We start from the raw sequence: 26,882 nt of genomic DNA, 5'->3' as shown, positions 1-26,882 counted from the left end.
GGAGGAAACACTAGGGAAAGAGTTCAACAAGAGATTGGTGGGTTGGGGAAAATGTTGTAACTGGTCCTAATGGTACAAAGGAACCCTATCTTTCTTCTAACATTCTCTGACTTCCTATTTGAAAACTGGCAATGATGACCCCGCTCTTGCCTTTTTGATTCGGGGACACCCATTTTCTTTCCACAGAGAGGAGGGCATATACTCCACGGTTGCTACCATTTTTCTTCCAGTGACCCATTTCGACCCTTAAGTTCCATAACTTCATGATTCTTCAAGAGAAAAAAAAAAGGGGGGGGAGAAAGAAATATTAAATGTGTGCCAATTCCTTCTGATTAGTTGAATTTTTGGTGATGGTGAGAGTTTGTAGTGAGCTGTGTGAGGCACATGGGAGGGAATATTTAGGTTCATGGGGTATGGGACACGGTAAGGTCTTTAGTTCTGCTCCAATCCTCCACCTTTACACTTTATTTGGTCACAGAAATGCATGTGGCTGCATTTAAACTGGCCAAGAAATCTCTTGGACTCAAGATCCCATGAGATTTCCATTAGAATTTTTTTTTGTTTTGGCTTAGAGCATTCCAAAACAGGATGGTTTTGTAGAACGGGGCATGAGACCTGTCCGTCCCATTTGGCATATTATTTCCTGAGCCAGACTTGGCATTACCTTGAGCACACCCTGCCGTCTACCCCTAGACTAGACTGCCCTAGTAGTCCTAACGGAAAGATGACATTACAGGTCCATCACTTCCAGGGGCCACTTTATCTTGGAAAAAGGCTCTCTGGAACCCTCTCAGGCACCTGGATGGTATTAGATCAGGAACATGGCTGCCCCCAAATGTCTCCCATGAAAGTAGGGGAAGTGAGCAATCCATTTCCCCTCCTGCACTTGGGGCATTAGGTTGAGGCTATTTAAGATCCTGTAGTTTCCAAGCAGTTTAGAATTCTTGTTCATCTCTTTCCCTTCTGCCTTCTGGGCACCCCTGGAATCAAAGGTAGCTTATGCCAGGTGGCTATTCCATCGTGACACACTTCTTCCCTACCTGATTTACCAAAACCCAGTGTCATGGCTATGGGTTCTGCCAAGTCTGCTACATCCTTCTCCCTGTTACAAATGGCCACCTGGCTTTTCAGACAGCATAGCTCCATGTGCTCACACACAGACACATGCATCCTACCCCTACACATGGCTCCCTCACTTACCTGAACTTTTGGGGGCGCTTTAGGAGCTCAGGAATAGATAGGTGTTGAGAGCTAATCACAAAGACGGTGTTCACTGGGAGCTCTGGCTGGGGACCAGGAACGAGCTTTCTAGAGGGTCTTGGGCTCTCTGCTCTGAGCAAGGTTTGGCACTACGTCATATGAGCAGAAGTGGGGAGAGGGGGAGGGAGAAGGTAGTTAAGCCACTTCACCACCTGTTTCCTTCTTCATCCTCATGTCTCCACGCAGGAAACTTTTCTCACACCAGGGCTCTACGTATGGGCCAGGGAACGGAGCTACATCAAAATCTCAAGGGTTAGCAGGTGCTGCATTGGCCACATCAGGGGAGAGCTCCTTGAAGCTCATTATCATTGGGGTGGCGCTGGTACCTGTGAGAATCCACAGGAGGAAGAGGAGCTGAGAAGCTCTCTTTTCTCTGAGACAGGGCCAGGAGCACCTGGATCACTCCTGGGGCTGCCAGCTTATTTGCTTCTGACTCACAGGATGATGGTAATTAAATTTCATTATCATTCAGTTTCCAGCTCTGGAAGCTTTTGGCTGTAGGTAGGCCATAAGCTTCAGCTCCGCCAAGGTGTTTTTGACTAATGTGCTCTGGCATTGAATCACCGTAGATTTTCACACATTCATAATTAGTCTTCTGAAGTAACACATATTCCACGTTATCTCCGGATAAGAGGAACAGAAAGAACAACAGTGTCATTTAACTCTTTTCTTCTAAGAGATGGAAGCAAATTGTGACCTAGATTTTTCTTTGAGTATCCTGAACTCCCTTGAGGCCAAAGAAAAGAACACAGCCTTGACAGCTGCAGTGAGGACCAAATGAGGAAATGCAATCAGCCCCCACACTTGGGATCAGAACCGCAGGTGCTCTCCAGAGGCATACTTTTCTCATGTACACTTCTTTGCTGATAGGATCCCAATAGGACCTGATTTCCGTAGATGCTCAAAGGGATCCATGACCCAGGGAAGGCCACATCGCAGCCTCGGCCGTAGGTTTACTCACTGTGCTGGGCCAGGCGATGTATATAAAAACACAAAGAATGAGGCCCATGGGAGATTCGACTGAACCCTGTTATTCTCCTGTTTTAGTTTGTTGTGGAACATGTCATTTTGGTTTTCGATCTCCCCTGGGTTCCTTGTTAGGAGGATGTTCAACTTACATGTCAGTTTCAAATCAGGGACCCCCAAATATAGGGTAACAGTGAAATTGAGTTTCCAGAGCATGCACAAACCCATTTAAGACTTTGGGGGGAAAGTTAAACAGCTCCTTCTAGATCCATGCGGAGCCAGGAACAAAAGAGACAGGAAACCGACTGTCTCGATGAGTGATCAAAGAAGCCCAAATAAAGGGGTCGGTCGACACTCTACTCAAACCATTCAATATTCCCAAGCGACATTTACATTTGAGTAATTGATTTTCCAAACATCTGAATGCAGCAGGGCATTCTAATCTGGGGTCCATATGCTCTTAGTTACCCCCTCTCCCACCCCCACACACACACTTGCTCCTCAGTGGTCTGTTTCTGTTGGTCGACATGGGAGTTTTTGCTGGGTAAGTGGGTGTAGAGGGAGGAATTTTGGTCAGGGACAGAGGGGCAAGGTAAAGATAGAGACAGAGGGGGTGGAATGGAATCTTTTCCTACATTTCTTCATCCAAAAGAATGAATACACTGACCACATCATCTCACTTACTAATATTTGCTCTTTTATTGTCAGGGATATTACTACCTCTAAGGAGGTACTCTAGCAAGATCTATTCTTAGCTTTCCATTTTGCAGACCAAAAAAGAGGGAGTGACTCCTTAAAGGTCACGCAGCTCTTCAGTTGTGAAGCGAAAGTTAGACCAGTCATCAGACTTCCAGTTCTGAGTTGTCCCCAGTGCAGGATCTCCCTTCGCAGGTGTATTACACCAGGAACAGGGGCTCTCAGCAGCCAGGAAGCCCTTCATGCTCCAAAAAAAATAAAATGAAATAAAAAATATGGGACTTCAGTAAAATGACAGAATAAGGGAGAGAGATTTATATTCTGTCTACACCAGTGCAGCTAATGCAGTGCAGGTGAAACCACAGCAAGCCCCTTGCAGAGGGTTGGTTTTTCTCTGCCCCTCTCTCTGCTCTGCCCCATCTCCACATGAGTGGCCCTTGGTGTGGGTGGACTGAATATGCATGTGGCCACGGACGTGGATGGACCACATAGCACGGGGGGCCATCCCTACCGGCAGCATGCTCACTACTCATTTTCTATGAAGCATGATGAGCACCTCACATGATGACCACCTCCTTCTTTTATAGCCTCTACTCTGACAGGGGCCTTAAGGAAGGGAGACCCAAGCCTCTGAACCCTTTATACTCATGTTTATAAAATAAAAGATTTATATTTCTATAAAACCAGAATATCTATGTCCTGGACTAGAAAACAGTGTTATGATCCCCACAAATTCTAACAAATTGCATACAAAGTGAACAGGATGAACATAGGGGTGAAATGGCAAGCAAAGCAGCCAACTGGTTCTTCCTACTTGAGGATGGTCTCACTGCTGCCACTCCAAACCAAAGCCGCTTAGTGCCAGTAAAGCTAATTTGGTCTGAGTTGCTATGGGAACTGAGAAAGGAGTTCCTGGAAATGTAATATTAATTGCTGTCATCTGAAAGGGCAGCTTTCTACTTCGATATCTTCCCATATGTCTGCATTAAAGTGGTGTTAGCACAAGGGTGTCAGACGTCATTCACATGCATGTTGGTAAGGGGATAACTTCCAGTGTGAGGTGTTGCTCTACTGAGCTGATTTGCTGAAGGACAGTTTTTCCACTGTTGTTTCAGGTCTGAATTCTTTTTACAGTCCTAATATGATTTGGCTGCCTGGGAGAGGATCCAAATATTGCGCCCCTCACCAGACGCCAGACTCATGGTCCAGGTCAGGTTAGGAGCCACACATTTGCATGTGGTCAGAGTGTATAGCTTGAGTCATATTTTTGACAAACACCTGACAAACACTGGAAACTCTATGGGCATCTTTACCCAATGAAATGTTTGTATTTTAGCGGAGGTAGTGAGGAAAAGGAATGCTCATGGATACAGGGTTCAAAGAACCAATGGAATCAGAAGCACATACCTGAAAGATGGCCTTTGGGGATCTAGTCCTTTGCTATTCGAAGTGCAGACCATGCACCAACAGCATTGGTGTAAGCTGGGAGGTGGTTAGAAATGCAGAATCTCAATACCCTTCTCAGGCTTGTTGAATCAGAATCTACATTTTAACAAGACCCCCAGGTGATTTATTTGCACAACGAAGTTTGAGAAACACTGGTCTCAAGTTGTGTTTGGGAAACACAATTTCTTAATTTTACCATTGGTAATTTTACCACTGGTCTCAGGTTGTGTTTGAGAAACACATTTTCCTAATTTTACCAATAAGGGATCACAAAGCAAAGCCCTGAGAAAAGCAGTGACTTGCCCAAGACCTTGCTGAGCATCCATAGTGGAACCAGAACAAGATTCCAATATCTCTGAGGGTGACACTTTTGTCACTACTCCATGATCCTTCTCAGAAACTGTGGTTGAGAAAGAATGTTAGAAGTGGCATCCAAGGGGCACCTGGGTAGCTCAGTCAGTTAAGCATCTGCCTTCAGCTCTGGTCATGATCCTGGGGTCCGGGGGTCCTGGGATCGAGTCCCACATCAGGCTCCCTGCTCAGCAGGGAGCCTGCTTTTCCCTGTCCCTCCACTTATGCTCTCTCTCTCTGTGTCAAATAAATAATCTTTTTTAAAAAAAGTGGCATCCAAGAATTTCTGGCCTTGTCCTTAGTTTTATGCCATTGCAGGCACTGTCCCTTCCAACCTCAAATTGGCAATACTGCTGGCCCTCGTGTGCCCGAATTGACCAGTCTGAATACCAATTCTGGGAGTGCTCCATTGGCCTGTGAAAATAGCTGACAGAAGTTCTGCCCTTCTCTCCCCTCTCTCCAGGCCCCCAACAGTGGCAACTGATTCTTGGTAAATTACTCCAAAGAGGAATACTTCTCTCGTTTTCTAAAAGCTGGAAGCAAGACCTTTTCCTGATAATTATATGAATGAACAAGTGAAAATGAGGGACATAAAGAGATATCAGATGCTTTCTGCCTTCTCAGGGATCACAAAGCAAAGCTCTCTCTGAGCTAGAGCATGTTGGGATGGGTATCCCATGTTCCATACATGAATCAGTTGGGTGTGGGTGAATGCAGACTGTGATAGTTCTTGCTCTCTCTTGGCACCCTCTACTTCACCTCAACCTAAAGATGAGCCTATTAGAAAGTGACACGCATCCTGCTTCCAGACATAAGAGATGCCTGGGAACATAATAATTTTCTGTAACTCTCAAAGCTTGGCATAAACTTGATATTCCTCATTCCTACTGCCCCACTTCTCCACAGATTTCTGTATTGACTGTTCATGGACAGTTGATCCTCACATCATGCAGTTCATGAATTCCTAGTTCCCTGCTTTTGTGGTAGTGATATCACATTTTCTGATATCTGTTGCTGTATAACCAATCACCCCAAAGCTTCATAGTTTCACACAAGAAGAGTTTTATTATCTCTCATGATTTGATGGGTTACTGGAGTCTGCAGCTGGGCATTTCTGCTCTACATCAACCCTGCTGAGACTGTAGTCATCTGGCATCTTAACTGGTGGGAACATCCAAGATGGGCCATTCATATGCCTTGGCAAGGACGGATGGAGAGCTGGGCTAATCTGGGATGTTGGTAGAGCTGGTCATCTCTCCCTTCTATCTCCCCACTTGGTCTCTCCAAGTCTTCCTGCTGGCAAGGGATACTTTTTACATGGCAGCTCAGGGCTTCCCCGAGCACAAAAAATCAATGTTACCATGCCTTTTTAAGGCTTAGGTCCTGAACTGGCACAGAATTACTTCTATTATATTCTGCTGGTTAAAGTGAGTCACAGGAAAGGCACAGACTCCATCAACCACAGGCTTCTCACAAAGCCCTCTAGGAACACTGAATTCCCTTCTTTTTGTGAATGACTACCTATGCCCTTCTTCAAAACCAAGAGTTTTTAACCTGGAAGTCTATAGTTGGGTTTCAATAGAGTTTATCAATAACCAGAAGTGGTATTGTTACACAAATTTTGAGTTTTGATGAATATGTATGTACACTTTTCATATGTTTGCTTTTCTGGGGATAAGATCCCAGACTTTCATCAGATTCTCAAAGAGATTCATGACCCAGAGAAGGTGGCATCACAGGAAATATGTACCCCAGACACCCTTCTAGGAATGAGTCACACCTAGTTCCTCATATCATCTGCTCAATATTTATGTGTTGATGTGGGTCTTTGGAGGATACATTGTATGCGTTCATAGTGTATCTCACTAAATAATTTTGTAATTCTACTAGGCAAGAGCCATATCTCTTATTTATTTCCAGACTCCCTAGTTTTTAGAGCAGTCTTTTAAAATAATAGATGCTTCATGGGGTGCCTGGGTGGCTCAACAGTTAAGCGTCTGACTTTGGCTCAGGTCATGATCTCAGGGTCCTGGGAACAAGCCCCTCGACCTCCCCCCGCCTCGGGGCTCCATGCTCAGCAGGGAGTCTGCTTGTCCCTCCCCCTTTCTCTCTGCCCTTCCCCCCACTCCCGCTCATGCTCTCTATGTCTCTCTCTCAAATAAATAAATAAAATCTTTAAAAAGAATAAATAAAAATAAAAATAAATAACATAATCAATGCTCCATAAGGGATGTAGGCTTGTTTCCTATGAAGGATTTATTGGATCTCAATTTAAGAAGAACATACATAGAACACTAACCACCACTAGCATTACACTTATTGTATATCTGTGTCCTTCTTTCCAGTATAAAAAGCCTTTATTTTATTTGATACTTATCTAAATAGATTCCACAAGTTCAGTGGAGCAGATGTTACTCTAATACTATTTTGCACCAAGGAAACTGAGGTTTTCATAATCTCTCTCAAGGAATTAAAAAAAGAACCAGAGCTAAAATCCAATTCTCCTGATTTTTACTCCCATTGTGTGGCATGAGCCTCAGTGAGGAGGAAGAGGGAAGACAGGTGGCCCAATGTGAAAAGTTGGAAGAGTAAAAATTCAGTTGTATGGAGCCCAGACTTTGGAAGTTTGCAAATGGAATATAGTTTAGTCTTATCGAGAAACCAGAGATGACATAGTGTGGGAAGAGAGCTGTCTTCCTATTCCCTGGCTATGAGGCCTTGGATGTCACCTCTTTGTGCCCCAATTTTCTCAGCAGTCCAACCAGTGAGAACTAGAATAGTGGTTCCCCTACTGACTGAGCACCAGAACCACCTGAGTAACTTCTTGAAATTACACACCTCTAGCTCCCTTCTCAGAGATATGGAGTGTGATTCACCAATTGATATTTTCAAGTCTCCACAGATGATTCTGCTGGTCACCCAGGCTTGGGAGCCCTGAACTAGATAACCTATAAGATCCCTCTATCCTACTGAGATATGGAGAAACCCTGGTGTGGTGGAGGGTGGCTAGCTGTGCAGAAGCTTTTGAGTTTGAGGTAGTCTCATTTGTTTATTTTTGCTTCTGTTGCTTTAAGTGTCATATCCAAAAAAAAAATCATTGCCAAGACTAATGTCACAGAGCTTTTTCTCTACATTTTCTTCTCGTTTTATAGTTTCAGATCCTACTTTTAAGTTGTTAATCCATTTCAAATTAATTCTTGTGCATAGTATAAGATGGGGCTGGAAACCTGGCCAAGCCTGTTCTCTAGGCCCTAACCCATTGTCTATGTCTTCAAGTCTTTGCCCCAGAGGATTTTCCTGCTCCCAATACCCTTAGCCACTGGCTGGTTTTCTGAATTAACCCACATGGCCCCTCAGTTGAAACCAAATGCCATTACCCACTAGAAGCTAGATACTAAGACCTGATATCTCACATGTCTTCTCAGATCATTGATTAGGTATCTGCATACTCCTGAATTTGACCAAAGGTCACTAATGTTAGCCCTTTGAAGACTATAATTTGGAATACTGGCCTCTCTTTATGGATCTTAATTTTCTACCATATAAGGAGTCTTGTCTCTGGGGGTAGGATCTCTCTGGTGGGGATGTGGTCTAAGTCAGTGGTTCTCAAGCTTTTGTATGCAGGAGGATTACTTGGCAGGCTTGTTAACAATTGCAGGTCTCACTGCAAGACTGTCTGACTTAGCAGGCAGGGACTGCAAATTTGCATTTTTCATGAGTTCTTAGGTAGTGCCAATGTTGCTGGTCCAGCCTGAGAACCATACTTTTGGAGATTCTCATCTAATCTATGGTCGCATGTGATAATAAAAATTTATCTAAGCCTACAGTTTCTATTTATATTCTGTTCAGTGATGTCCAAGATATGGTGGTCATCCATTTCCCTTTTCACACCCAGAAGAGAGTGGGAAACCTTCCCAAGCCTGAGCTGAATACACCTGTCCTCTCTTGAATGAAGGAGAGAATCCCAGCAATCAGATGCTACAATATCCTCCATTTCCATCACTATTAGGAATTCGTGAGGGAAGAGTCAAGAAGGAAGGTCATTGAAAGGACAAGTCAATAAAGTGGACCTTCTAGAATGTGTAAATGAGTGTAAGTGTGGCCCAATCTGACAGCAAATGGTTGGCTGCATCAGAATTGGAGAGTTATGCTAATATCGGATTATTTGTATCATAATAATAATTTGGCAGAATATATCAAGAACTAATTTTCCTCAATACTCCATTCAAACAAACTTATTTGCCTGGAACTATTCTATTACCAATTTTGCAGAAGAGGTGGGTCCTTTTTTATTTCTTAATAAGCATATTTAGCTACACTCATCAACCCTCCAGAATTAGGGCTTGCACAATCCCTATCTTTGAATTCAAAACATTTCCCGAAAATTTTAAGGCTCATGGACTGATAGATTCTTCATGAAGGAAAATGAGGAAGTGAAACAGGCATTATGGGACTTTTCTTTTTCAGCCTTAAGGTCATCTTGCAGTGCACAGAGTATACTTTGGGGGCAGTTTTTTTCCCTTGCCCCGTTAAGGGCTCAGACTATCATGAGATTGTTGAAAGGATCTATCATTTGCATTGGGAAAGGTTAATGTATTCCTTCCAAATATAAGCTCCTGTTTATGCAAAAGCATGTCTCTTCTATTAGCCCTGTCAGAGCTCTAGTCCAAGCTTGTATTTGAAAGCTGATGATTTCAGGTAGATATAAGAGGATTTCTGGGGCAGAACATGCTCTTGTTAATGAATAGGAAGGAGTTTTATGTAGTCAAAATCATCTGGAAGGGAACTGGTCTTCATCAAATAGAACATTTAGATTCCTATTAAATATTCCTGTGAGTTAGGGGAAGGGCAGTTCTGTCCAGTATTATACAGGTAGGGACTCTTCACCCTGTGATGGAGGGCATCTAAGATGGGGGACACTGACACACCTGTATGGCTGCTTATTAACAGAGCTGTCAACTAGCTCAGGGTGATTTGTGGGTCCTCGCTCCACAGGTCTTCTACTAACAGTCCAGCATTAGAGAAAAGGACAAGGGAGTCTGACACACTTTCCAGAGGAGAAAACTGAGGCAAGGTGGAAAACAGATGGTTTCAAAGAACCAATGACAATTTTAGAGAGAGCCAGTTTCCACAATCTCCATCCATTGTCTCTGACCATAAGAATTTGAGAATGTGGCCATTTTAAAGGCATGTGGTGAAATCCACTCACTTGACAAAGTAGGAAACTGAGAGCTATGGAAATTAACTCTTAGTACTTCAGAGATACAGCTAGTTAGAAGTAGAGTCTAGACTAGACCTAGCTGTCTTGACTCCTAATTCAGTGCTTTCTCCACAACCTTCTTTCTCTCAGACTGAAAAATTACCATGTGAAAGATCATTCTCAGTCACAAGAAGGATAATGTCATTAAACAGACACATTTATGGTGTACATTTATGGTGTGACCTAAAGAAGTTCTGGGTAAAACTCCTGCTCCAAATATCTATCCTAAGGCTTATTAGTTTGTCACTGGAATTTTACTTGTGGAATCTCAAGACCTTTTGTTCTTGTGTTTTTGTATGCCAAATCTCTGGGAAACATAAGTCTTATCAACCTTGACCTTATATCTTTGTTAATCATCAGTTTAAGAACAAGACCCTAAAGAAGCCAAACTGGGACCCCTGAGGGGGCCCAATGACAGCTAAAGGAAAAGGTCAGTCAGGCCAAAACAGATGCCCTGCCAAGGTCTGTAGGGATCTAATCAAGCCCAGGAATTCATAGAATGTGAAAGTCCCTGAGCAGAGCTTACCATAGATACCTCACTGTCCCCCTATACTCTCACCTCTCCTATGGTGTAAACTGCTTAAATTACTTTCAGGGAGATCAAAGGAAAACACTTGACACCAAAGGGCAGTAGGAGGTGTGTGTGAGAAAGAAGAAGGACTTTGCTGAGGGAGGTAGACAAAGTGTTTATATGCTGAGAGTTTATATCTATTTTTTTATTATTAACATATAATGTATCATTTGCTTCAGGGGTACAGATCTGTGATTTATCAGCCTTACACAATTCACAGTGCTCACCATAGCACACACCCTCCCCAATGTCCATCACCCAGCCACCCCATCCCTCCCACCCCCCACCACTCCAGCAACCCTCAGTTTGTTTCCTGAGATTAAGAGTCTCTCATAGTTTGTCTCCCTCTCTGGTTTCATCTTGTCAGCCACTCTGGAAAACAGTATGGAAGTTCCTCAAAAAGTTGAAAATAGAGCTACCCTACGACCCAGCAATTGCACTAAAGAAGATGTGGGGTATATATATACATGGAATATTATGCAGCCATCAGAAAAATGAAATCTTGCCATTTGCAATGACATGGATGGAACTGGAGGGTATTATACTAAGTGAAATAAGTCAGAGAAAGACAAGTATCATATGATCTCACTGATATGTGGAATTTGGGAAACAAGGCAGAGGATCATAGGGGAAAGGAGGGAAAAAAATGAGTTTATATCTATTTTGTCTTATTTTTACCACCAATTAACTCATCATCTTCTCCCCAGCTGGATGCCTCTCTGAATCTAGTTACAAAAGAATCCCATCAAGTCATGGATTAGAGCATCACCCCAATTGCCCATCACCTGGATCTTCTAGCCTCAGGAGTGCTCACATGTTTCTGTGGGATGGCTCAGGATTTTAGGCACACCTGCCCCTTTCTGATTAAGTCCCCATTCATTCTGAGCATGGAGATAATGGAGTAAGAGACATTGGCAAGAAATAATATAAGCCAGGAAGATAGACCTGGAGCCAGGTTCAGAATCTTCAACTTAGGAGCTGGATGATCTCACTCATGAACTTCCTTCAGGTGATACTTACAAACACTCTATCAGAGTCATTGTTCTCAGACCTATTGCCCCAGACTGCAAATCTCGGTTTCCTATTGTGTAAAATGGGAATCGTTTATCATTTTACTGCCACTTTGCCATATTATCTAAGGATTCAGTGAAGTAACATGTGAGGTCTTGATCTCTAAGAGGCATATATGTAACAGCTATTATTTTGGTTGTGCACAGTATTTCATCCTTTGAAGGGTGTGTGTGTGTGTGTGTGTGTGTGTGTGTGTGTGTGTGTGTGTGTGTGTGTGTGTGTGGTCAGGGATGAGACTGTAAGAAGGGATACTGTGAAATCTTCATCAAATTCTCTCCTATCCTCGGGCTGAACATCTAATTTACAAACACGGCAAATCATTAAATAACTATTTCTAGATCATTGTAGACTTTTTTCTGTTCCATTTTTCCACATGTGATGAACCAATCTGAGAGCCCAGATTGAAGATTTCAATGGGATTTCACTCACTTCCAGATCCCTTGGGTTCTTGACAACTTTGTTTTTCAATGTGAGAACCCAGCCTCTTCGTTTCCCAACATCTGACTCTCCAGTTCTTACTTTAAGGAGTGAAGCTCCGTGGGGAAACACCGATGATTATGCATCTGATTCCTTCTCATTTGGATTGCTTTCTCAGCACTCAGTTCATTTCCAGAAGCACCTCAACTCCAGGATGTGCAAAAGTCTGCGACAGAGCATTCTCTCTCCTCGCTTGCTAACGAGATAAGTGCAGCACGTTAAGGCAGCCGCAGGAATAACAAACACTCCAGCACACACTTCCTCTAATCACCATGTTTGTGTTCTTGCCGGTCTGAGAGGGATTTCTGTCATGAAGTGAGGTCACACTCCGTTTCCTCTCCTCTCCTAATTCTGGCCTCCTCAGGAATATCTGTAACATTTCCTCCTCTTCTGGTAGGTTTTTTGCCACTAATTAAAGCATTTTTTTATTGATGGCATTGTGGGCTAGCTTGGGCATCTATCTGGATCCCATCTGCTGCTCCTCCAGAGTCTGAGAGGGCTGTGGGGGGGGGGGGGGGTGGGCAGAGTTTATCACTAACCTTCATCTCTGGTGCTTTGTATCTTGGTAAGAAGGTCAGAGATAGAGGGGGGATTAAATGTCACTTATGGGGCAGTGGAAGCACTCCTTCTGGTATTTTTACAAGTAATCAATTAGTACTAGGTTTTTACAGTAGATCTAATGTCCTGTAGCTCCTAAGGGTGATATAAAACCAACATATGGCATGGGGACTGGTGGAGAGAGAAAGAAAAGGAATAAGCACAAAACCTCTGAGGACAAGAGGATTTACATGGGTTCACTTCTATGCCCCCAGTTAGGCACTTGTAGGATATCTGGTAACAAGAGTGACGATTTATTAACACCTATCATACGCCAGCTGCTATGATAGATCCCTCTAAGCCTGTATAGCCTAAACATCAGCCTCTGACTGTCCCAAAGTGCTCCAGCTTGCTGAAGTCTTGTCTTTTCATACTGAAGTAAAAGTTGACTTGAATGTCTATCTTAAGTGTATCAGGAAACTCAGAGCCCTTCTCAGTATCTCCAAGGATTCGCAAGGTACTCATATTTTTTCTAATCCTTCCTGGTTCTCAGTTCCTTCTTTTAAATAATGTATGTGATACTGTCTTGCATTTTATTCTTAAAACTAGCAAAAGAGATTCAAAAGACAAAAGTGTAGCAAACCTTCACATTTCAATCACCCAGCTTCAACAATTCATGGTTGAATTTATTTAATCAATTTCTCTCCCTCCCTACCATCACCTGATCATTTTAGAGCAAATTCCAAACATAGTATTATTTCCAGAAATAATACTATTTTCATATATATATTATATTTTATTCAGTACATGTGGCAAATAGACTCTAAATTGGTTCCCACGATTCCTGTTCCTTGGTGCTCACACCCTTGTGTAATCTCCCTCCCTTGAGTATGCGCAGGACATGTGACTTACTTCTAACCAATAAAACATGGCAGAAGTGACAGAATGCACATGATTAAGTAACATAAGGCTGCAATATCCGTGTTTCTAGGAGACTCTCTCCCTTGATTGCTTTGCAGAAGCCAACTGCCATGTCATGAGCTTTCCTAGGGAAAAGGCCATAGGGCAAGGAGATGAAGGTGACCTCTAGCTGACAGCCAGCAAGAGACCAAGAACCTCAGTCTGCTAACTTCCTGAACTCTGCCAGCAATCACATAAGCTCAGAAATCGACCCTTCCCAACAATATGGAGGTTCCTCAAAAAGTTGAAAATAGAGCTACCCTACAATTCAGCAATTGTACTCCTGGGTATTTACCCCAAAGATACAAATGTAGTGATCCGAAGGGGCACATGCACCCCAATGTTTATAGCAGCAATGTCCACAATAGCCAAACTATGGAAAGAGCCTAGATTGTCCATCAACAGATGAATGGATAAAGAAGATGTCACACACACACACACACACACACACACACACACACACACACACACAAAACGGAATATTATGCAGCCATCAAAAAATGAAATCTTGCCATTTGCAACAACGTGGATGGAACTAGAGGGTATTATGCTAAGCAAAATAAGTCAACCAGAGAAAGGGGAAGGGAGGGAAAAATGAAAGAAGATGAAACCAGAGAGGGAGACAAACCATAAGAGACTCTTAATCTCAGGAAACAAACTGAGAGTTGCTGGAGTGGAGTGGGGGGGAGGGATGGGGTGGCTGGGTGGTGTACATTGGGAGAGTATGTGCTATGGTGAGCGCTGTGAATTGTGTAAGACTGATGAATCACAGACCTGTACCCCTGAAATATTATTTATTAACCTTACATGTTAATAAAAAGAAAAAGAAAAAAAGGAAAAACCATCAAACTAAGAAAGAAAGAAAGAAAGAAAGAAAGAAAGAAAGAAAGAAAGAAAGAAAGAAAGAAAGAAGGAAAGAAGGAAAGAAAGAAGAAAGAAAAGAAAGAAAGAAAGAAAGAAAGAAAGAGAGAGAGAGGGAGAGGGAGGGAGGGAGAGAGGAAGGAAGGAAGTTAGGAAGGAAGGAAGGAAGGAAGGAAGGAAGGAAGGAAGGAAGGAAGGAAGGAAGGAAGGAAGGAAGGAAGGGAGGGAGGAAGGAAGGAAGAAATGGACCCTGCCCTGCCCTGGTGGACACCCTCACATAGCCTGGCAGAGAACCCAGCTAAGCTATGTTCAGATTTGACCTACAGAAACTGAGATCATTAGTGTGTGTTGTTTTAAGCCCCTGAATGCATGGTAATTTGTTACATAGCACTAATTAGCTACTACAATATGTATCTCTAAAGGATAAAGACTTCTTTTCTCCTATTACCACAATAACATTGTCATATCAAGAGGTAATTCCTTAATGTCATCAAATATCTAACTTTTCTCCAAGTTTCCCCAATTACGATTTTCTTTTACAGTTTGTTTATGCAAATCCAAAACTAAAAAGTTCACATGTTACTTTTGGTTGCAGTATTTCTTAAATCTCTTTTAGTTTTGAGATCTTTTTTTTTTTTTACATTTACTTATTGAATGACTGGGTCATTTGTCCTACAGTTTCCCACTTTCTAAATCTATAAAGCTAATTTGTTTTATTTTATTTTATTTTATCTTATTTTATTTTATCTTAAATTCCAGTATAGTTGACATACAGTGTAATATTAGTTTCAGGTGTACAATACACTGATTTAACAGTTCCATGCATCACCTAGTGCTCATCACAACAAGAGCCCTCCTTAATCTCCATCACCTATTTCCCCCATCCTCCCCATCCTCCTCCCCTCTGGTAACCATCAGTTTGTTCTCTAGAGTTAAGAGTCTGCTTCTTGGTTTGTCTTCCTCTCTCTCTCTCTCTTTTTCTCTAAAGCTGACTGATTCTCAGTAGTGTTAACATTGTCCTTTAGCCCCTATATTTTGAGTAAATTTAAAAATCCAGAGGTGATTAGATTCTGATTTTTTTTTTTGAGAGGACAAGATTACTTTCTACATAATGTTGTGTACATCTGACTGCATCATACTGGAAATTCATAATATCTAGAATCTGCTTTTGGGGATGTTAAGAAAAATCACTGGGTGCAGGTATTGTCAGCTTGATCCAATCATTATAAAGTCTCTCAACAACCTATCACTTAATAAACTTAGCTGCCGTTAATGATCCTTGCCTAGATCCATTATTTCATTATGGTTACAAAATAGTAGAAATAAATTATTGCTCTCCACTCTATTTCCTCTTTCACATGTTTTCCACTTGGCCTCCTGCCTCCTGACATGGTGCTAGGGTGACCAACTTGTCCCGGTTTGCCTGGGATTTCCCTATTTTAAGCACTAAAAGCCCCTCCTCCAGAGAAATCCCTCTGTCCTGAGGAGGGTTGGTCATCCTACCTGGTGTTGATGCCTCTTCTCTCTCTTTTAATGCCTTCTCCTTCCTTTATTACATGTCTCCAACTCCTCAAACCCTTCTTCATTTCTTAAGTAGTCCTAGCCTGACTCGGCCCATCAACTTATGCCCAGAGGCCTTATCCTCCAACTAACCCCATCCATAATAATTTGCTTCTTAAATAATGAGAGCTCCCACTCTGCAAAAGGAATTCTAAACTCAGTTCTTGAAGTAACAACTTGTTATACTCCTGCTAAGTTTATAACCATCATGAAATATAGGTATTTCTATTCCCATTTTAGAGATGAGATCCAGGTAACGTTTATGGACAAGTGATAAATGATAGTGGGTTGCAAGAATGGGGAATATTTCAGTGTAAAAAAGGAAGTGGCAGGAGAAAAAGCTCTGTCAAAATGGATAGTAAAGGGTCTTTTTTTCCTAAAGACTCTCTTTTTTATTGAAGACTTTGAACCCTAGTGCTATGGGCTGAATTGTATCTCCCTCATATTCATATGCTAAAGCTTTACCGTCCCCCCACCCCCACCCCGTGTGGCTTTATTTGCCCATAGGGACTTTAGGAGGTAATTAAGATTAAATGAGGTCATAAAAGTGGGATCCTAAGCTAATAGGATTGGCAGCCTTACAAGAAGAGTAAGGGGAGGGAATGTTCCCCCAGGCCCGCACCATGGAAAGGCCATGTGAGCAGCAAGAAGGCAGCAATGTGTAAGCCAGGAAGAGGGCTCTCAGCAGAACCCAACCCTGCTGGCACCCTGATCTCAGACTTCCAGTCTCCAGAACAGTGAGAAAATCAATTTCTGTTGAGTAAGCCACCCAGTCTCTGGTATTTTGTTATGGCAGCCCAATAAAACGAATACATCTACCTTATAGACCATGTTGAGTTGTTGGAAGATTTTAATAATGAAAGCAACATGATCAGATTTGTATTTAAGGAAGAAGGATTGGTGCCAATGTAGAGAGGGGGAGCACAAGTTGGGAAGAGTTAGAGGCAAGAAGAAAGTGAGGAGCCTTGAGAAGCTGGCCACATAAGAGATGGGGGGGTCCTAGAATGATTAATCAGCATCTTATTCTGAAATGTGTCCCTCAAGTAACTTATCACTGACACCCACATCCAAGTAGTAGGGTAATGAACTGAAGTATCAGAACCATTCTCTTCAATGCTTCTAAAGAGAAATTTTGCAAAGCTACAGCTCAGGACCTCCCTGAACTGCTGGCACACACAGATGCAGGTATCACAGTAGAATCTGCTACTGAGTTCATAGTAGCATATGGTCAAACTCCCTACTGTAGAGTTGGGAGAAGAGTAGCCTTGTTGAAGGAGGGTTGGAAATTGGAACCAGAATTCTGCTTCCAACTCAGTGGTCTCTTCACTGGAACTGTTGTCTCCAGCCTCACAGAAGTTCTGAGAAACAAATAGGTCCACCCTGACATTGAAAAACATACAAGTGTACCTGACCGGGCAGCCACAGAGGCATTTTGAGAGAGACCAGGAGAGAAGCTAGTGAAGAGGCCCAACGTTTCCATCCTACACTCACTCAAGATTCATCACCTGTCCCCTTTGCTGTAAGGGGGAAGGCATCTAGAAAGACACATGAGTGTTAGTGGTAAAGGATCTTATACACCAGTAATTCCAACCTCAATTTTACTGAGCCTCAAAGAGGTGCAGCAACTAATCCTCAGTTATGTGCAGGGTCTGCAGCAGAGCTGGGAATTGGTGTTGGCCTCCTGAAGTCCAGTCCAGCATTCTTGCTACAAATACATTCTAGACTGCACTCTTCCTGTCTCACACTTGGAAAAGAAAGGCTTAATGTGAGCTGCTCTAAATGTGGTTGGCTTTCAAGTACCCCAGAGAGCTTCAGCATTTCTTCTTTTCTTGTTCCCCCAACTCCCTGTGCAAGATATACACACACCGTGGAGACTGCCAACCAGCTATGTTCTGTCTTGCAAAGATTCTTATGGTAAGAGCTTCCTGATTAAGGAAAACAATTCACACAGAGAACACAAATTACTGGGCTTTTTGTCTTCTTCAGATCCTATTAAAAAGGAAGGTTCTCTATTTCTGTGTCACTATTATACTCTATCACCTAGTAAGAGGAAGCCATGAGCTGATGTAAAGACCAGATACCACCGTATCTCCCTTCCAAGAGGAAGTATGGTAGGTGGTGAAGTGCATGGGCTCTGGTCAGTGGAAACAAAATGTCTGGTTTCAAAACCTAGCACCACCAGTTACTATATGTGACCTTGGCACATAACTTAAAATCTCTATACTTCGGTTCATCTGTAACATGAAAATAATTTTTTAAACAATTACTCACTTCCTAGGGCTTTTGTGAGGACTAAATGATATAATCCACATAAGGCACTGTGTACAGATTCTAGCATACAGTAAGTACCCAAATCAGTAGGGTTTATTTCTCTTAGAATGAAAAAATATATACACAGACAGCTTCTCTCCAATAAAGGCAAGAATCAAGACTGAGTTTCTGCAAAATACCCTATATTGCTTACAGAAAGATGTTATGGCAATAGATATAATATATTTTATTTTAAAGTAGAAAGTTATGTGGGCAAAACAGATCTTCCAGAGCTTAGTCCCAAAGCCCACATCTTCTTTGAGTGACCTCCAAAACATACTTATTATATGGGGGAATTTCCTGCTTTTGGATTCAGTGATGTCATCCATCATTACCATGGTAACAACAAGGCCGATAACTTGAACTTAGGTCATAGCAGCTAAAAGGAAGGGTAATCAGTTTGGGAATAATTAAACTGAAATCCATAGTTACTTAAGACTCAACCAAGATTCCTGAGGATAGTTTGTAATCAGCTTAAATCAAGATATGCCTTCTAAAAGAATAGAGAATGAAAAACCTAAAACAAGGGGAAAAAATCAAATCATCCTATCTTTGTGGTGCATTTACTATTCTGGTGAGTCACTGAAAAATAATTAATACCCCAGTGTCTAGAAACAAAGACATAGGTGAAATTCCTTCCATTTAATGGAAAAAATTAACTTGTGATGATTCTCAAACCTATTTGTTCATTAAAACAAGACAAATGCACCCACTTTTATGTTGAAAATATTGATCCATTGTATTTTTCCTTCTATAATATTATAGATTTCAAAATTATAGAATTTTAAAATTAGAAGAAATCTTCCAACACAGTTTTATAGATTTTTAAAAAGCCAATATTCAGAGTGTTGATGTGATGTGACCAACCCCCAGTACTCCTGAGGGACCCAGGGGAGATCAGGATGCCAATATGTCAAGCCATAATTTTGTCTTTTCTATGACACCAGGCTACCTTTATTGAGAATCTGACATTTCATCATATTCTGCTTCAACAGAACTTTTCTATCTAGTAAGGGGGTGGAAGATATTGAATCTCTTCCCGGCTGCCCCACATCCCGGCAAAAACAAATAGTGATGTGTGGGGGTTGACAGCATCTCAGAAGTTTCCAAAAATGCCTCTGATCTGAGGGAGGGTACAATCCTTATTTCCATCTTGCAATTATTCTCCTCTGCCATCTAACTCCTGCTGAAAAAAAAGAGCCCTTTTTCCTTCCAAACTTTCTCTTCTTTCCTGTTGTATTTTCAAGCATCCTGCCAGAAAAACTGGTTAAGAGGGTCCTGCCTGTTCAAGAGATGAAAGGGCTCATGCTCCCTTCAGTCCTCTCTGCTCCTGGACCACAGTAATGAGTGCTCCCTGGGAACAAGAAGGCCCCCTGGAGCCTGCATTCTTCATGCTGTTTCCCACCTAGTTCTGCAAACCTCAGTTTGATTGCCAGATCCAAAGGAGAACTTTTTGGTTGCCTCTGTTCCACACAAGATTTACTGAATGGAATATGCATGGATAGGCAAAGAAGAGATCCTGATCTAACTTCTGGAGGCCTGCCCTGCCCTGACTCTGGCCTGGGTTCTGAATGCTTTATTTATCATATTTATATCTGTAACTGATGGCAGTATCTTCCTACCTGCAGTCCCTTGTCTGTCCATCATCCCTTCTTCTCTAATTAATCCTTCTCACAGTCACTGAAGTTGTCTTCGTCAAGCTTGATTTTTCATGGTCTCTCTCTTGCTTTGCTCAATAGCTATAATATTCCACTACTCAGTGGGATAAAATCCAAACTCCTCCAGCTCAGGATATACCACTCCACTCTAACCAAGGCAACTGGTCTGTATTGCCTCTTGCTCTGCTCACTGCCACACACTCCTTTGTTCTTGCCACTCCATGGCTACAGTGTCTTCCTATCATACCACTTCATGGCCCTAGCCTCTCTCCTCAGTTGGGTCCCCCCTGCTCCTCACCAGAAAAGACGCATCATGATGCCCAGAGCAAGTCAGGCAGCTGTGCCGCACCTGTCCATCCTCTACTAACCCCAGCAGCAGACTCTTAGACCTGGGCTAGCAGGGCTGCCCATGGCACACATCTTCCCACTGCCATACCAGCCCTTCCCTAAAAGTGGCCTTCTGTCTTGGTCCTTGTTGTTAGGTCCTGGCTGAGTTATCCTGCTCACGAGATTAACTTGGACTTCATTTTTCTCTGTTTCTCAACTTCAGCCAATAGTTGGGGCTCCATTCTATATAGACTCCATTCTCTATAGACACCAAGGCACCAAGTGCCTGCTCAGCTTGCAGACTGGTACCCAGAGAGTGTACTTCACTGAAGTGGTTTGATGCCCAAAATAACAGCTCCCATCAGTTGTGTTTATTTACTAATTTAATATTTATTTGTAATTTTATTTATATTATTTATTTAATTTGTAGATGTTGTTTATGTTTTTTACATTATCAAGTATTTTATCAACATTACAATATTAAACCTCATGATAGCCCTGCTCAGAATATATTCATATTTGAATTTTTCATATGAAGAAATCAATGCTCAGAGAGGTTGTGTAACTTTTTTTCCATTTATTTACTTTTTAATTTAGATTCAATTAATTAACATATAATGTATTATTGGTTTCAGAGGTAGAGGTCAGTCTTATATAACACCCAGTGCTCATTACATCACTTGCCCTCCTTAATGTCTATCATCCAGTTACCCCATCCCCCCACCTACTTCCCCTCCAGCGACCCTCAGTTCGTTTCCTATGATTAAGAGTCTCTTATGGTTGACAAACCGTAAGAAGTTGAGTAACTTGCCCAAGATCACAGAGCTCATGAGTTATAATGATGTCTTCTTTCAAACTTGACCTCAAATCCACCTCTTTCATGAACACTTTCCAATGACTACTTAATCCTTGGCTCCTGCTCTAGTTTGTGCTGCAGCTTTGTGGCCTCCCCATATCATGGGCTCTAACTATCTGCAGCTCGCCTCCTTACTGATCTTCAAGGACAAGGATCTCTTCACAAAAGAAATAATGTTACCTCCTCCAAAGACAGAGAACATCATAGGAAATGGTGTTGGTTGACTCATTCCACTTTCAAGCACACATGACTGAACTGGGAGGCAGAATGACTGCTGTTTAGAAATATAGATTAACTCCCCTGGGTGGCCTCTCTGATCAGTAACTCAAGCTTCTTTACTGGATAGGCACAGTAAGTCCTGAGCCTGCGCTGCCTCCTATGGACAGAGGACACCCCACCAGGAAAGGCCCATGGCTTCTTACTCATGATGCTTCCTGAGAGCAGCAGAGCACAGCCCACAAATTAGGGAAGCACAAATCTTTGCAGTGGGCAGACATGGCTATCACTACTTAACAGAAGAGGAGATGGAAGTTCATAGCATATAAGTAACTTGTTCAAAATCATTCATTAGAAAGAGGTAGAATTAGTTCTCAAACCCAAACCCCTTGCCTCTCGTCCATTGCTCCCTGTTACAATACACATTTGCCTTTTCTTGCATGAAAGAATTCAGTGATGCGGGTGCCAGATAGGAGAGAATGCAGCATAAGAGGTTTCCTTTTCTAAAGATGAATAGACACTAAGAACTTCCAAATTCCCTAGCTAAAAATACTTTGAAACAACAGTTGACTGGGCCACAGCCTAATACAGCCTTGATGGAAAGATCATACTATTCTCCAGCCTCCCAAACTCTTTTGTTTCATCAGTTGTGCATCTCCCTTTGCCTTATTCCCCCTGGGTCACAGGAATTGCACAGACAGTGGCTGAATGACCGAGGGCACCAGGGATCAATGATAATTCAAATACACAAACATAAGGCCTAATTTTAGACTTTCCGAGGATAGTGGGCAATCTGGGGGGTCTGAAGTGCTTCTGTTTTGGTTGTTTGGTCTATGGCTTCTTGTTAATTAGCAAGGTTGGCTTAAAGGTCACCGAGCACAGTCAGCCCCATCATAAGGCATGGAAGAAGGTCTGAGCAGTGAAAATCACTCAAGCTATGAATTGCATTTGGAAATTGCATCTTCACTAACAGTCAGAAGCTCTATATGTCTTGCCATCTGAGCTCAGAAGCTCATTTGCTGACCATGTCAAGGACAAAGAAAACCTGTTTCTCAATTGCAGAAAGGGTGAGTCTCTGCTTACCGGCAAAGGGTCAGGCAGGCTACTCCCACCAAAAATATCTTTCTTACCTTCACATGAGTCACTGGCATTCTATCTCTGGTCTTTGTGACCTTTGAAAAAGGTCTCTCCATGGACCCAAGGACAGCAGTGACCTTCATTTGTTTTCACAATGCTCCTACAACGTAAGAAGCTGGAATGGTGGTGGTGGGGATGTCTCTGTTAACAGAGAAGGACCCCATATATACTAATCCTTCCAGAGAAGGAGCACTCAGTGAGCAGAAGAGAAGTCTCCATAACAGCCACCAGCCTGGTGAGATGGGTACACTGTACAGGGCCAAGGCAGGCTCTATGAGAAGCATCCATGTGACACATTTTGTTAAATCCTCCTACTGTGTGCCAGAAAGTGTACTGGCTGGTGTGAAAGCAAAAAGCATCAGTCATAGTCTCCATCTTCACAGATGGCACCATCTAAGGGAAAACCAGATATATACTTGAAGAACATATATTAGAATGTAATTTATAAAACCTTTTGGAAGTCCAGAGGCAAGAGCAATCGATTCTGCCCAGGGTTGGGTAGAGGGGTCAGAAAAGTCTTCATGAATAAGGGGTCACTTGAATTTGGTGTCGAAGGATGGAGACGAACTCATTCCAGGCACAGAAGAATGAGGGAAAGGCAGTACAGAGAAAACCTATGAACAAAGACAAACAGATGCAGAAGTACCTATGTGGAAGTTATGGGTACTTTGGGACAGCTCCAGCCAACAAAAGGTTTTGAGTATGAGAAGGTTTGGGTCAGCTTTGCATCTGAGAAAGGGGATTCTGATGGTAGTGTGGGAATGGGGTAGAAGGAGGCATTTGGGCCAAAGACGACCGTTTGGAAACTCACCTGCTTAAGTAGACTAGGTGAGAACAGTGGAAGACCTGACTAAGACAAAGGCCGTGGGGAGGTGGGGAGAGGAGGGAACTCCTTTCTGGCATAGACACTGGATGCTTTGGATAGATATTTTTAAATCATATTTGAAAAACTAACTAAATGGGTGTATGGTTTCCAAGTGTGCAAAACACTGTCACCTTCATGATTTGATGTCAGTCATTCCCTTAACACTTTGAGGTAGGCAGAGAAATCATCTAATGATGCTATTTCATCTTATTTTATTCTTCATTTAATCCAAGGTTTCAAGTTCATTTTCATAAAATTGAACAAAATAGTTTCTTATGGTTTTTTTTCTCTGTTTCTATATTAATTTTGTACTTGTATTTTCTTTTTTTTCTTACTTTTTATTTTTAGGGGAAGTATAGTTGACATATAATGTTATGTTAGTTTCAGGTGTACAACATGGTGACTTGATGATTCTATACATTATGCAATGCTCACCACAAATGGAACCACAATCTGTCACCATATAACATTATTATAATACCATTGCCTATATTCCCTATGCTGTACTTTTCATCCCTGTGCCTTAATTTATTATATAACTGAAAGTTTGTACCTCTTCATTTCCTTCACCTACGTCTCCTATCCCCCACCTCCCTTCCCTCTGGCAATTGCCAGTTTGTTCTCTGTATTTATGAATCTGTTTCTCTCTTTGTTGTTGTTTGTTTGTTTGTTCATCTGTCTTAATAGATTCCACATATAAGTAAACTCATGTTTGTTTTTCTCTGTCTGACTTATTTCACTTAGCGTAATAGCCTCTAGGTCCATCCATGTTGTCACAAATGGCAAGATTTCATTCCTTTTGTGGTTGAGTAATATTCCATTTTGTGTGTGTGTGATAGATATATCTTCTATATTCATCAATCCATAGTGGACACTTAGGTTGCTCCCATATAATGATGCTATTTTAGAGAGAGGTGCTCAGAAGAAACTGAAACCAATAAAAAGAAGGGGGGATGTTGTCCAAACCACAGGATGTTCCTCCAGGACAGTGACCCTAAGAGATACCAATAGGACCAAGGATGCATGAGAGTGAGGGGATGTGGAAGTGTCAGGAGAGCAGAGAGACAATCAGATAGGAGGTGAGATCAACCTCCCCTGGTCTTGCCATCAATACACAATCATGTGTTTGTGTTTCTGACCTGAAAACAAGGAGAAGAAAACCTGCCTTGACTCCACTGTCCTTACATGCTACCAACCCGGTCCTCCAAAATATTGTCCAAACTTGCTGTCTCCAAAGCCTCTCTTTCCATTCTCCCTTGAACGCATTCTAAAAAGGCTTTCCTCATTCCCAAGGTCATGAAAACTTCTCTCCATCCAGACCTAATGATCAATTCTCAGTTTTTGTCTCATCTCAACTACCCTCAGCTTTGAACACAGCTGATTGCTCCCACCCTTTGCTGCACTCTCTTCACCAGACTCACAGGATGCCCACTATCTTGGTTTCCTCCTGTCTCGCTGGCTCCTCCTCCTCTGTCTCTCATGGGTTCTTCCTCTTCTACCCAAATCTCCATGTCGGAGTGGCCCAGGGCTCTGACTGGGGTCATCTTTTCTTTTTTTTTTTTTTAAGATTTTATTTATTGGGGCACCTGGGTGGCTCAGTCGTTAAGCGTCTGCCTTTGGCTCAGGTCATGATCCCAGGGTCCTGGGATGGAGCCCCGCATCGGGCTCTCTGCTCAGCGGGGAGCCTGCTTCTCCCTCTCCCTCTGCTGCTCCCCCTGCTTGTGCTCTCTCGTTCTCCCTGTCAAATAAATAAATAAAATGTTAGAACGAGAGAGCATAAGTAGGGAGAACAGTAGAGGGAGAGGAAGAAGCAGGCTCCCCGCTTGGCAGGGAGCCCAATGCGGGGCTCCATCCCAGGACCCTGGGATCATGACCTGAGCCAAAGGCAGACGCTTAACCATCTGAGCCACCCAGGCGCCCCTGGGGTCATCTTTTCTAGTGATGCTCACTTCCTGGGTGATCTCAATCACTCACTGGGCTTTAAATTTCTTCTTTTTGCTAAAGACTGGCAAATTTAAACCTTTCTACCTTCAGCCTCAATCTGTCACCTGAACTTTAGGCCCATATATTCAGCTTCCCACTCAACATCTCTTCATTTTTCTAAGTAAATATCCCAAACTCAACGTATCAAAAACTAAAATTCTAATATCCACACTCCTCCAAAAATGTGTTTCACTCTCAGATATCCCTATTCTTCCAGCTGCTCAACAAGATTTCCAGGAGCCACCTTTGGCTTTTCTCACGTACTTCACATCTGATCTAGCACCCATTTCTGTGGGTTCTACCTTCAAAATGCATCCAGAATCTAACCACTGCCCACCAGTCCCCCTGATATTACCCTGTTCTAAGCCTCCACCATTTCTTCCCCAGATGACTGCATGTTACAGGTTGAATTGCACCCCCAACACACACAAAAAAAGTTAAAGTCTTAACCCCCAGTACTTCTGAATGTGATTTTATTTGGAAATAGGGTCATTGTAGGTGTAATCAAGGTAAGAAAAAGTCATTTAGGTGGGAGCTTAATTCGATATGACTGGACAGACACACCCAGAGGGAAGGTGATGTGGAGATACACAGAGAGGACAGCCATGTGAAGACAGAGGCAGAGATGGTGTCATGCTGCCACAAGCCAAGGACCTGGAGCTACCAGAAGTTGGAAGACACGGGAAGGACCCTACCCTGGAGAATACGAAGAGAACATTGTCCAGCCAACAGCTTGATCTAGACCTCTAGCCTCTTGACCTGTGAGAGAAGAAAATATCTATTGTGTTAAGCCAGCCAGTTTGTGGTGCTTTGTTATAGCAGCTCTAGGAAATGAATACACCACAACAGCCTCCTAACTGGTCTCCCTGCTTCCACTCTTTCCCTAAATTTATTCCCAACAGAACAGTGCAAATAATCCTCTAAATATAAATCATACCCTGTCATGTCTCTACTCAAAACCCTCACCTGGCTCTCCACCTTACTCAGAAGACTATCAAAGAACTCCTAATATAATGATTCAGGAGGCTCCATATGTCCCCATTACCTCTGACCTCACCTTTTACTACTGTCTCTCTCCTGTACTCCCGTCCGGCCATCTTCTGTTTTTCAAACATGTCAGACATTTTCACACGTTACCATCTATGCTCTAGCAGTTTCCTGGAAGACTGTTTCCCCAGGTACTCACATCCTTCAAACCTTGGCATCAATGTCAAGGAGACATTTAGTGTCTCCTTGAAGTCTCCCCCACCCCCCCAACACTGACCATCCTCTTCAATACTGTAATCTGCCCTCCCCCTCATAAATCCTAATTCCCTTAATCCTGATCTGTCTCTTCTTTTATGCCATAGCGCTTACTGTCTCCTACCATAATTTATAATTTTCTTATCTACTTCATTCATCTTTATTATCTACCTCAACCTACTAGAATGTAAGTTTCAAGAGGCAGGTGTTTTTGTTGCTTTTGTTCACTGTTTTATCTCAAGCATCTCAAACAGTATGTAGCACATATTGGA

Source organism: Zalophus californianus, chromosome 10 (assembly GCF_009762305.2).
Source record: "Zalophus californianus isolate mZalCal1 chromosome 10, mZalCal1.pri.v2, whole genome shotgun sequence".
NCBI lineage: Eukaryota > Metazoa > Chordata > Mammalia > Carnivora > Otariidae > Zalophus > Zalophus californianus.
Note: the sequence above shows the minus strand (reverse complement) of the source record.